General features: G+C 43.8%; 1 long non-coding RNA gene across 1 annotated transcript in view; it reads left to right on the plus strand.

Moving 5' to 3' along the window:
- LOC109493408 overlaps positions 1-11,720 on the plus strand; it is a 78,720-nt gene that overhangs the window by 60,665 nt on the left and 6,335 nt on the right. Inside the window, exon 3 of the long non-coding RNA XR_006588258.1 lies at positions 10,397-10,657. This is a non-coding gene — a long non-coding RNA (uncharacterized LOC109493408). The remainder of the gene's footprint in view (positions 1-10,396; positions 10,658-11,720) is intronic.

The following is an 11,720-nucleotide window of genomic DNA, read 5'->3' on the forward strand; positions in this document are numbered from 1 at the left end:
TCGATCATGTGATATTTCTATTGTTAATTTTTTGAGGACCCTCCATACTGTTTTCCACAGTGGCTGTACCAATATACATTCCCACCAGCAGTGTGTGAGGGTTCCTTTTTCTCCACTTCCTCATCCACCCTTGTTATTTCTTGTTTTTTTGATTCTAGCTATTCTCAACCTTCTTTTTAATATTCAGTTGGTAGACAGTGTGCCTGGGTGGCTCAGTAGGTTAAGTGTCCAACTTTGGCTCCAGTCATGATCTCGCAGTCTGTGAGTTCGAGACCCACATCAGGCTCTGTGCTGATAGCTTGGAGCCTGGAGCCTGCTTGGGATTCTGTGTCTCCCTTCCTTTCTGCCCCTCCCCTGCTTGTGTTCTGTCTCTCTGTGTCTCAAAAATAAATAAACATTAAAAAAAAATTTTTTAAATATTCAATTGGTAGCCAAGTTACAGGCGCAAAAGTCCTTCTTAAGAATCACATTTTGAATATCATAATGAAACTGACAGTTCTGAAACTGCCCGCATACCTCAGCTTGCTCAAGAAGCATCTTCTGTAAAGTTTTATACTGTGACTACTAAGGCACCTCATACATGTAGCACCTCACAAAATTGTTTTACATGGAATTTCACATAAGCTGCACAATATTCAGGGATTATTACCTTCATTTTCAGATGAGCACATTAAGATTTCTGAACATTCTGGGACGCCTGGGTAGCTCAGTCGGTTAAGCATCCAACTTTGGCTCAGGTCATGATCTCACGGTCCGTGAGTTCGAGTCCCACGTTGGGCTCTGGGTCGACAGCTCAGAGCCTGGAGCCTGCTTCGGATTCTGTGTCTCCCTCTCTTCTGCCCCTCCCCTGCTCACACTCTGTCTTTCTTTCTCTCTCTCTGTCCCTCAAAAATGAATAAACGTTAAAAAAAATTAAAAAATAAAAAAGATTTCTGACCATTCTTGAAACCTACCCTAGCAAGTAAAGGCCTGGAGCTTAAACCCAGATCTCAGCCTCCAAATCCAGCACTTCCCACTTCATTGTCAGGCCTGGCTATAAAATGATGTTGAAATTATTATCAGTCAGTAATTCTGCTTTGTCAGCATGGGGATGAGTCCATGTGCAGAGAATGTTTCGCAGAATTTACAGCAGAGTGGCAAAAACAATCGGACATCACAGCATGACCGTGTGCAGTGTGAGTTGCCAACATGGAGCTCACAGGGGCTCTAGGAAACCTCAGATGTTGCTTTATGGGGAAAAGCAGCACTAGATGTCCAAATAGGAGCAGACCAGCCAGGCTTGCTTAAGCTGTGGATCACTAGTCACCAGGAGAGCGGAACTGAGCAAACTGTCTCAAGAGAGAATCTCCTCAGGCCACCGCTCTGGGTGGGGGGTTGCTCAGAAATGAGCTTCAAGATATTGCAGTCACTCATTTGCGCTGCAGCTTTTTGACTGGCTGATTGTTCTGAGCCTTCTAATCCTTGTTTCATTTTGAAATGCCAAAGCCATTGCTAACTAAATGAGACAGACTGTGAGGAGCGTTTGACAAAGGATGGGGCGTCCAGAGGACTCATTGAAAGTCATGCTGGCAGCCTTCCTGGTTTTCTGTCCTGACTCCTACACTGGGGAAGAGTACGTGCTGCACAGGGAAGAACAGGAAACCAGGAAGAAGCTGGCAAAGGGTAAAAAATAGGGGGACAGAACTGAGGTGTGAAGAGGCCCAGAAGCAAGAGAGCTGAAGAGATAGATGCTAGTATTTCAGAGGTGGGGCAGGTACGCGTGACGGGGCTTGTGGTGTGTCTGTCAGTGTTTCAAAGGCATTTGCCAGCCTGTTTGTTTTCCATCCAACAGAAAATGTTCCACAACTTAATTCCACGATGGTAGAATGATGTCTTATGTGCCACATAGGCAAATGAAGGCACTAGTATTTGAGATATTTCTACAAAGGACAACAAAAGCTTCTCCCCACTTCCCTTTGATAATCTCTCTCACCTTCTCAAATCCTACCATTCCCCATAAAACAACAGCACAAGAAACATATGATGGATGAAATCAGAGTAACATGTATTTACAGCCTCTATTATTTACAGTAACACAAATTACTGCAGGAAACAATGTGCCAGACTTTGCATGTACACAATAAGTTGAGGAATCTGCTTATTTGGTTTTGTTGCATCTAGCTATTCCTGGAAATTAGTGCTTCATTACCACAATTCCTACAAGGTAGAATATGGTGGAGTTGGTGAGCATTTTGAGTCCTTTCCAAAAATGCTTTGTAGGGAAGTTCTGCAAATAATATTATTACTTCAGGGAGAAACAATTTTGGCAAAAATTTCCTTTTTTCAAGTCATACCAAGTAACATATTACTCTTTGTGGTTTCTTTTTTTTAAGTGTATTTATTTTTGAGAGAGAGACAGACTGTGAGCTGGGAAGGGACAGAGAGAGAGGGGGACACAGAATCCGAAGCAGGCTCCAGGCTCTGAGCTGTTAGCACAGAGCCCGACATGGGGCTCAAGCCCACAAGCTGTGCGATCATGGCCTGAGCCAAAGTCAGACGCTTAACCAACTGAGCCACCCAGGCACCCCAATAACATATTACTCTTTGAATTAGAAACAAATAAAACCATAATTTTTTTTCATCTGCATCTTTTTTTCAGGTTAGTTAACATACATACAGTGTAGTCTTGGCTTCAGGAGTAGAACCCAGTGATTCATCTCTTACATATGACACTCAGTGCTCATCCCAACAAGTGCCCTCTTTAATGCCCATCACCCATTTAACCCACCCCCACACCCCCAGAAACCCTCAGTTTGTTCTCATGGTTTATCTCCCTCTATGTTTTTATCTTATTTTTCCTTCCCTTCCCCTGTTCATCTGTCGATTTTGTAAATTCCACATATGAGTGATATCATATGATATCTTTCTCTGGCTGACTTATTTCCTTAGCATCATACCCTCCAGTTCCATCCACATTGTTGCAAATGGCAAGATTTCATTCTTTTTCATCACCGAGTAGTATTCCATTGTATATATAAACCACATCTTCTTTATCCATTCATCACTCGATGGAAATTTGCACTCTTTCCATAATTTGGCTCTTTCAAACCAGAATTTTAAAGTAAATTGATCATGGATTGTATAGTACATATTTGAAACAGCAGTAAAGAAGACTGAAGTGGGTAGGTTGCACTTAGGAACTAGCTGATACTTTCTCATGCCTATAGTTTGAAAGGCAGCATTGAGGATCCATGCATAAAATTGTCTTCAGTGATATGTGGTCCAGCAGCTGCTGTCCCATTGGGGGTTTTAGGATGACGTTTGTAAAAAGCTTTATTTTTAAAATAAACTTTTAATTCCAGGACAGTTTTACATGTACAGAAAATTGCAAAGATAAAGAGTAGCCACATAAACCTACATGCAGTTTCCTTGATTATTAACTTCTTATGTTAACATGGCATATTTCCTAGAATTAATGAACCAATGTTGATACATTATTTTTAATTAAAGCCCATACCTTCTTCAGATTTCCCTAGTTTTTGCTTAATACCCTTATTCTGTTTCAGGATCCCACTTAGGATACCATGTTACATTTAGTCATCCTTTCTTCTTAGGCCCCTCTCCATTATGATGCTTCCTCAGACTTTCCTGGTTTTTGATGACCTGGACCATTGTGAGGAGTGCTGGTAAATTGTTTTGTAGAACATCACTCAATTGGGATTTGTCTGAGGTTTTTCTCATAAATGGACTGAGCTTGTTAGATTTTGGAAGAAAGACCACAGAGGTGAAGCACTATTCTCATCACGTCTTATCAAGAGCATGTGCCATCACTGTGATTTACCATGGTGGAAGTTAATAGGATGATGTTGCCTCACTGGGGAAGTGGAGAGCTCCCTGAAGACTACGCCAGAACCCCAGTCCCCATGTGTGTGTAGAAGAGGTAGTTGGGAAGGGGCCTGAACTCCAGACTCCACGACAGAATTAAGAATTGGAGAAACCTGATGAGGCAGGCACCTATTACCTCCCAGGAATCCCCGGTGATTTACTCTGTTGAGTGACAAAATTTCTTCCAAGGTGGGAGCAGGTGTCTGTGCCCAGTCCCACCTGGATGCCCAGGAAGGGTTTTGCCTCTGCTGCAAGGAAGCCCGGTTATTGGGAGAGGGAGGTTCAGGGGATGGGGGTGGGGGTTGGTGGTTCAGGTGGGAGTCATTTATGAATAAGGATATTTGCTTAGCAGGCAGAGGCTATGTTTAAAATGTGAGCCCACTTAAAGGAGCTTCCTAAGTAAATCAAGGCACAAGCATCAAACAGATATGCCACAAATCAGTCTGGTAGGAGAAACGTGCCTGAGGTTTGAGTCCACCGGTTGGGAGCTACAGAGCATGGAGCACCCAGGCTACCCTGAAAAGGAGTCAGCAGAGCTACTGAAGGCAGGGCTCTGGAAGGCAGGAGCTATGTAGTGAAGCTGTCTGTACAAGGCACTGGATGTAGCCATACCTCCTTCCCAATCTCCCCTGTGCCGTTGTGGTGCAGGGTTAGCATTTCCACTCCTCTCTTTGCTGACACCCAAGGACTCTGCTTGGCATGCAGGCCAGAATTCTCTCAGGCTGTGGGTTTCCACATATGCTCCTGCATGGAAAGTCCCCAGTCTGCTCCAGGATGTCCTCTGCAGTGCCCCATCCTGTCTTCCTTATCGCAGCTGCAGGCAGCCCGCGCCACATCCCGCCTGCCTGAGTCACGCTCCAGGCCACAGGCTGCCTTCCTCCAGCTTGGCCTAGGGACCAGCCACTGTCCATTCCATTTGTGGCTTGTCCCTTTATTCTTCAAAAATACTACAAATTTATTTTTACTGCCTACATGAAATGGCTATTTATTATCCAAAGAAAATTTTCCATACTTAAGTTGTCCCCTTTCCTTTTCTACCCTCCTGCTTAAGGTCTAGCCTATCCCATCCCTACTGGGCCTCACTAATTACAACATTATTTTTCTTTTCTATTTAAAAATTTCTTTTTTAACATTTATTTATTTTTGAGAGAGTGAGACAGAGCACGAGCAGGGGAAGAGGGGAAGAGAGAGAAGGAGACACAGAATCTGAAGCAGGCTCCAGGCTCTGAGCAAGTGTTCAGCACAGAGCCCGACACGGGGCTTGAACCCACGAACTGCGAGATCATGACCTGAGCCAAAGTCAGTCACCTAACCGACTGAGCCACCCAGATGCCCCAATTACAACATTATTTGTATACTTCTTTTTCCCTAGTTTTCCCTGACAGTTACAACTGTCAAAAGTCTAGTGTGTCCTTTTAGGGTTGGTCCATGCACTTCCTAACCACCAATTAGTGCACTCCTAACCTACTCCTTATCAGTGTCTTACCTCCTTGGCCACCTTACTAACCCTCCTATGACAGCAGGCTTCCATTCATCACATGAATGTGTGAATGCATGAAAACGAACAAGGTTAATAATACCAAGTGTCTAAACCAGGTGATTTTTAATTTGTTGAATTGACCAGAAATTTTGAGACCAGATGGATCTTATTTATCTTAAATTATTGCCAGGCCCCTGGAATCATGTCACATTGTATTTCAAGTTTAAAATACTTATAGGACATAATCTGGGGCTGAGTTTTGTGCCAATTACTAGATTCTAGAGAGGCAAAAAGAATGCCAATGGTTTTAGAAAGTTTATGGGAGGAAAACTTAAAATTAAAAACATTCTCAAAAATCAGAAAAATATCTCATGAACTATAAAAAAATTTCCTCATGGCCATTGACATTTTACCCAGGAATGACGGTAATACTGCCTCCTCTCCCCACAGCATAGCTTAAGTCAATGTGGATTTATTCCAAGCACTCTTAAGAACTATTCTATAAATATGGAATGCCCATTATGCATCAGACAAGAGTACTAGTAATTTCTAGTCATTTCCCCCGTGAAAAGGAAATAATCCCTGGTTTATTCACTTTTACTGGACCTACCGTGGGCCAGACACTGCTCAGCGTCAGACGTCCTGCCCTTGAAGACCTCAGCCTGGTGACTGTGCCAGGCAACAAACACAGAGCCTGTGCACTTTGGATTCTGGGGCAGTGAAGACATGGGGAAGCTTTCTGGCAGAGCTAACTACTAGGCTAAGTGCTGAGGGATAAGAGAGCTCTCCAAACAATACGAGACAGGGAATGAACTTGCCATGTTGTGGGAAATGAACGTTGTGTTCAATGCAACTTATGTGAAAGGAGACATTAGGCCAGGAGTACTTCTGGGTATGAAAAAGCCCTCCTCCACATCCAGGACGTGGCCCTGTGAAGCTAGATGCAAAGTCTCAGTCCCTTCATCAGGATCTGCTCTCCAGCAAGCGGCAAGGCTTGCTGAATGGGGATTCCAGAGAAGCCAGGCACATTCTGCTAGACACCTTTCTTCTTCCCAGCCGCCTCATGGCCAGCTTGGACCATGACACCTATGCAGCCGTGGGCACACTGTCCAACATCCCTGTGCCTTAGTTTCCTTCCTGGTTAAAGTGGGAGCATGAAGCTGCCCTATTGGAAGCTGTTTCTTTGGGTTCTTCTGCCAGCTCTTGTAAAATGCAAATACTGCTGGGCAGAGCACCTAACTGAGTTAATGCTGGCCTCAGCATCATGTCTCTGGTAGCAAGAGAGCATTTGCCTGTACTGGTGGGGGGTGCGTGGACGGAATGGGATTGGGCCCCTCCTTATAGAAGGGACCTGCACAGCGAAAGGTGCAGGGCTCCTGGAGAGGGAGGGAGAGGCACTAGAGCCTTTCTTGTGGCCCTGCCGGTCCCCATTTACTCTGATTTAAAAGACAAAACAAAAACTATAGTTTCTGGAATGATGATGGGTCACAGCCATAAATAGAAGACATCTTACCACTTATTGCTCCCACCCTCCCTCCCTTAATTTAAGCAATGACTCATAAGGCAACAAAATAAAAGTTTAAATAAAAATCACATCTGGCAAAGCCAATTGAGCATTTTTTGTCTAGCTGTTGGTTTTCACTCAAACGTTTATAAAGCATGTAAGATGAACAAGTCTCACTACTAGGTGTGGTAATACCGACAAAAGCTAGTTTAAATTAAATGTGTCCACCCTTTAGGGAAAGTGCATTGGCCAGGATTCTCTAGAGACAGAGCCAGTAGGACGTGCGTATATATGGAGAGAAAGATTTATTTTAAGGAATTTGACTCACATGATTATGGGGCTGGCAAGTCTGAAATTTGAATGGCAGGCCAGCAGGCTAGAGATCCAGGGTAGAGTTGATACTGAGTCCAAAGGCAACCTTGAGGTAGAATTCTCTCCTCTTGGGTGGTCCTCAGTCTTTTACGGCCTTCAACTGATTAGATGAGGCCCGCTCATGTTATGAGGAATAATATACTTTATCCCAAGTCTACTGGTTTAAATAATAATGTCATCTAAAAAATACCCTCACAGCAAATCTAGACTAGTGTTTGACTGGATGCCTGGGTACGGTGGCCTAGCCAGGTTGCACATAAAATTAACCATCTCAGAATATTAATTACATGAGAATGTACATTTATGTGGTGTTCTCGTGTTACATCCAGGCAGGGTCCGTGTGCTCCTTCTTGCTGTCCTCAGGTGGCTCCACACCAACCTTCTCCTGCCAGAGGAAGCAGGGGCTGAAAGGAACCCTGTGTGTGGGTGGAGGGGGCCTGTGGGAGCCTGGCTCACTGCCCTCCCTGCCTCCTAGGAGCTGTGCAGTTACGCTCCTTGAATTTCAGGTCCCTCAGGTATGAGGTGGATACGCTGCTGTACCTGCCTCGTAGGACTGCCATGGGCATTGATGAAAATAACAGGGAGTGGGGGTGTGCTCTGTATTCCATTAGGTGTGGTCATTGTGCAGTCAGAAGGAGTTAGCGCACCCCGACATAGAGCAGGATGGAGAGGGTCTCGTGTCCTCATGGGTGGGGGCTCCTGAGGGACCGAGGAAGTCTGGGAAGGAGGGTCCCGCCTCAGGGATGAGCCCGAGTTCCATGGGAAAGTACATACTCCCAACCCGGAGCTCCTAAATTGATTTGATAACTCTTTTAACATTACTATGTGCTCTTCCCCAAAATTCCAGGATTTCAGAGTAGAAAGTATAAGGGTCCCCTTCTTCATAACTCCTACCCCAAATCCATTCCCTTCTCCAAAGGAGACTATTCACTCCTTGTCATGAATCTTTTCACATCCTTTCTTATTGATGTTTTTGGTTACTACAAAAGTGGGGTGCATCTACGATTTTGTGATTTTTGTATTCACTTAGCAAACTACCATTTATGGTTTTCATATCTAAATCTGACTTTTTGTATATTGTGGGTTTTTTTCTATTAGAGAAAAAAGATAAAGAAGGAAAATACATAAAAGGCTTCTTGCAGTTAAAGATGAACCTTACCATAGGCCTAGGAAATCAGCTTTCTGACAGAGAACATCCACACTGTTCAGCCACCTTCTCTGAGAAGGCCCTGGCCCACGCAGTGCTACTATGAGGGCTTGGCCTTGCTGTCCCAGGCCCGTCCGTGCACCCGTGAGTCCCCATGTGTACATTTCATTCCTAGAGTGTTGTCTTGCCTTTCTCTTATGCTCCTGTGACCACGTTTGCCTCTGAGGCTGAGCCAAAGCTGTTGGCCCCCTGCCACTCCAGAAGCAAACAGACAGCGGCATCAAATTTGAGGAAAAATGGTAATGAGTGGCACAATACTTAGGTTATGTTTCTTTGCAGAACTTTCCAGACAAGCAAGCAAGGAGTTTGAGGGAATAGTGCTAATGTATACTTTTGGGACACCTCATTTTCAAGGTCTGATATTGTCTCTAAAGGGACTTTTTCTTTGAAAAGACCAGAAACTGTCATCTTTATCTCTAGTTAGCAGTTTCCTCCACAGTTGTTATTAGGGGAGATATCAGTCACCAAGTCCTTGGTAGGATCTCGGGGAAAAAAAGCCCTTGCAGTATTCCGTATCACAAAGCCCCAGGCCATGCCCTTCTGCATCCACACTGGAAAGATCCAAGGCTCTGAGGCCCCCGGGCTGGTGGAGGTGACTCATCTTTCTGACCCTGAGTGGAAGACAGTGGCGTGTTTGGTGCACACGGTGTGCCTGTCAGCAGTCAGCATCCTGTTGGCCAGGAAAACACTACCTCTTCCTGGGAAAGGCTTTGTGTGCAGCTGAGACAGAAGCACCAGTGGACAGAGGCCACTGAGTCATAGAAGAAAACCTGGCTGAATCCAGGGGTTCTGTGTTTGCCGTGGGAAGAAAGCTGCCCCATTTTCACACCCCACCCTGCCACCAAAACAAGTAGACAACTTACCCCTTTTCTGTGTTTAAGGATTTTATGGTCCATTAGTACAGGGAGACTATGGTAGCACACATGTGAATACCAAGGGAGGTGTAAAGCAGTAATTATTCTGAAGAGCCCCAGTGGGTACTTTCTGTCGGCCCCTCCTTTCCCTGTTACTCTGACGGAGCTCGTTCATCAGAGTCCTCTACTATCCACCCCCATGACTCTTCTCTTCCCCTGGCCTCAGTCACAGATGGCTTATTGACTTAGCTAGCTATTTACTCAGTCCCTTGCACCATAAAAAAAATTGAGCCAGCTTATAAAAATACACAGAAGAGAAGATGGAATAAATGGCCAAGATAAGCAATGAAGAAGACAAGGAAACAGTTGATAGAGCCAGCAGGAATATGAGGACACAGAAGTGTCTATCATATGATGTTCAGTTACTAGAAGTGGGCTGCAAATATGGATCTAAGAGTCTGAGGAGCCAAAGAAAAGAGAAAAAAGTAATCAGGCAGAAGGAGTACATCGGTGAGTTAGGAAAAGATCCCCCTTTCTAAAGCAGAGCCGGGAGGGAGGTGAGTGATCACAGTTCACACATGCCAGGCACATGGGCCAGAAACTGAGTTAAATGCTCTTCTGCCATTTTCTCCTTCGATCCTGGCAACTGTGGGGTAGATACTATTGTGATGCTCATTTTACAGATTAGAACACGAAGAATTTGGGAGTAAGTTAGTAATTTGCCCAAAACCAGAGAGTTAGTCAGTTATAGAAAAGAGATTCAAACCCAGGCTGTCAGGCTCTGTGTGTAGGGGCCAAACCAGGAAGTTCACCCTTCAGGGCAGTGGGGGAGCCCCAGGGAGAGATTTCTGTATCAGATGCAGTAGCGATTTTTGTAGGGCTGTGTCTCTTTACCACTTTCAATGCAGTTCCTTAATACAGGCACAAAAACATAAGTGCAATTGAAATTCCGTGAAAGGAATTCCTTGAACCATAGCCGTCCATGTGCTTAGTTCTTTGATGATCGAATTTCTTTATCTGTGTACATGTATAAATATTATAGATTCTATTGGGGAGTAGATCAGTTGCTCTAATGCATCCCAAACCCACTCTAGTACAAATTATTTATACACCAGGAGAAACTTGAAGCTGATGTCTTTGGCCCCACTACTCCCGAGCCTACCTCAGGAGCTGCTCTTCCAGCATGCTGGGACGCCGGAGTGCACTGAAGGGCAACTTCACCTGCCTTGTGGCTCTTTCCTTCCAGCGTGTTCTTCACGGAATGCTTTAGGAATTGGGTATTCACTCTGTTCAGGACCTCATACCACTCAGGCAGCAGTTCTCAAACTTCCAACGGCCACAAGTCACGTCAAGCCAATGCAGACCACCAGTGTTAGGTAAACATTTATTTTAACTTTTAGTTTTAAAAATATCATATTCTTTTAAAAAAAGCATTTTATTATAGAGAAATCCAAACACATATGAAAGCAGAATAGTATAATGAACTTCTGTGTACCCGTCACTCAGCTTCAACAGTTGTTGACTCCCGGCCAGTCTTGTTTCAACACTACCCCCATCCACTTCCTCTCTCCCATACTGTCCTGCAGCCAATCCCAGAGATCATATCACTCCATCCATAAATATTTCAGTATGTGTCTCTAAAAGATACAAATTCTTTCCTTTAACATTATAAGACCATTATTCATAAGAGTTCCCAAATATCATCAAATATCAAATTTCCAATGATCTCAAAAATGTTTTAAGTCTTTCTGTTTGAATCAGTTTCTAAATAAGGCCTACACATTCCTATCCGATAGAAGAGGATTAAAAAAAAAAATTTTTTTTTTTACCCAAATGTAGTTATTAGGTCTATAGATTGCCATCGGCCATGTTAGTAAGTTTCAAATGATGTAAACGTAGAAACATATATTTTTAGACTTTTCTCAAAACACAATGGTATAATCTTATATACCAATGACTGACATGTAAAGTAAAACAATCTCTTCCAGCTTCATTTAATTACAAACTATGGACCTGCTTCTTTTTAATAAAGTTAGCTTTCCAGATTTGTACTTAATGCTTTTATGTATGTAATCAATTTGATGTCAAATACCCAAATATTTGGTTTGTACCTATATGGTCTTTGTTTACTGTGTTCTCTATTTATTTGTTTGTTTACATGTAGTAAATTTTTTTTAAATATGAAATTATTGTCAAATTGGTTTCCATACAACACCCAGTGCTCATCCCAACAGGTGCCCTCCTCAATGCCCATCACCCACCCTCCCCTCCCCTCCCCTCCCCCCCCCCCCATCAACCCTCAGTTTGTTCTCAGTTTTTAAGAGTCTCTTATGCTTTGGCTCCCTCCCTAACCTTTTTCCTTCCCCTCCCCCATGGTCTTCTGTTAAGTTTCTCAGGATCCACATAAGAGTGAAAACATATGGTATCTGTCTTTCTCTG

The sequence above is a fragment of the Felis catus genome, chromosome D3 (genome assembly GCF_018350175.1).
Source record: "Felis catus isolate Fca126 chromosome D3, F.catus_Fca126_mat1.0, whole genome shotgun sequence".
NCBI classification, from domain to species: domain Eukaryota; kingdom Metazoa; phylum Chordata; class Mammalia; order Carnivora; family Felidae; genus Felis; species Felis catus.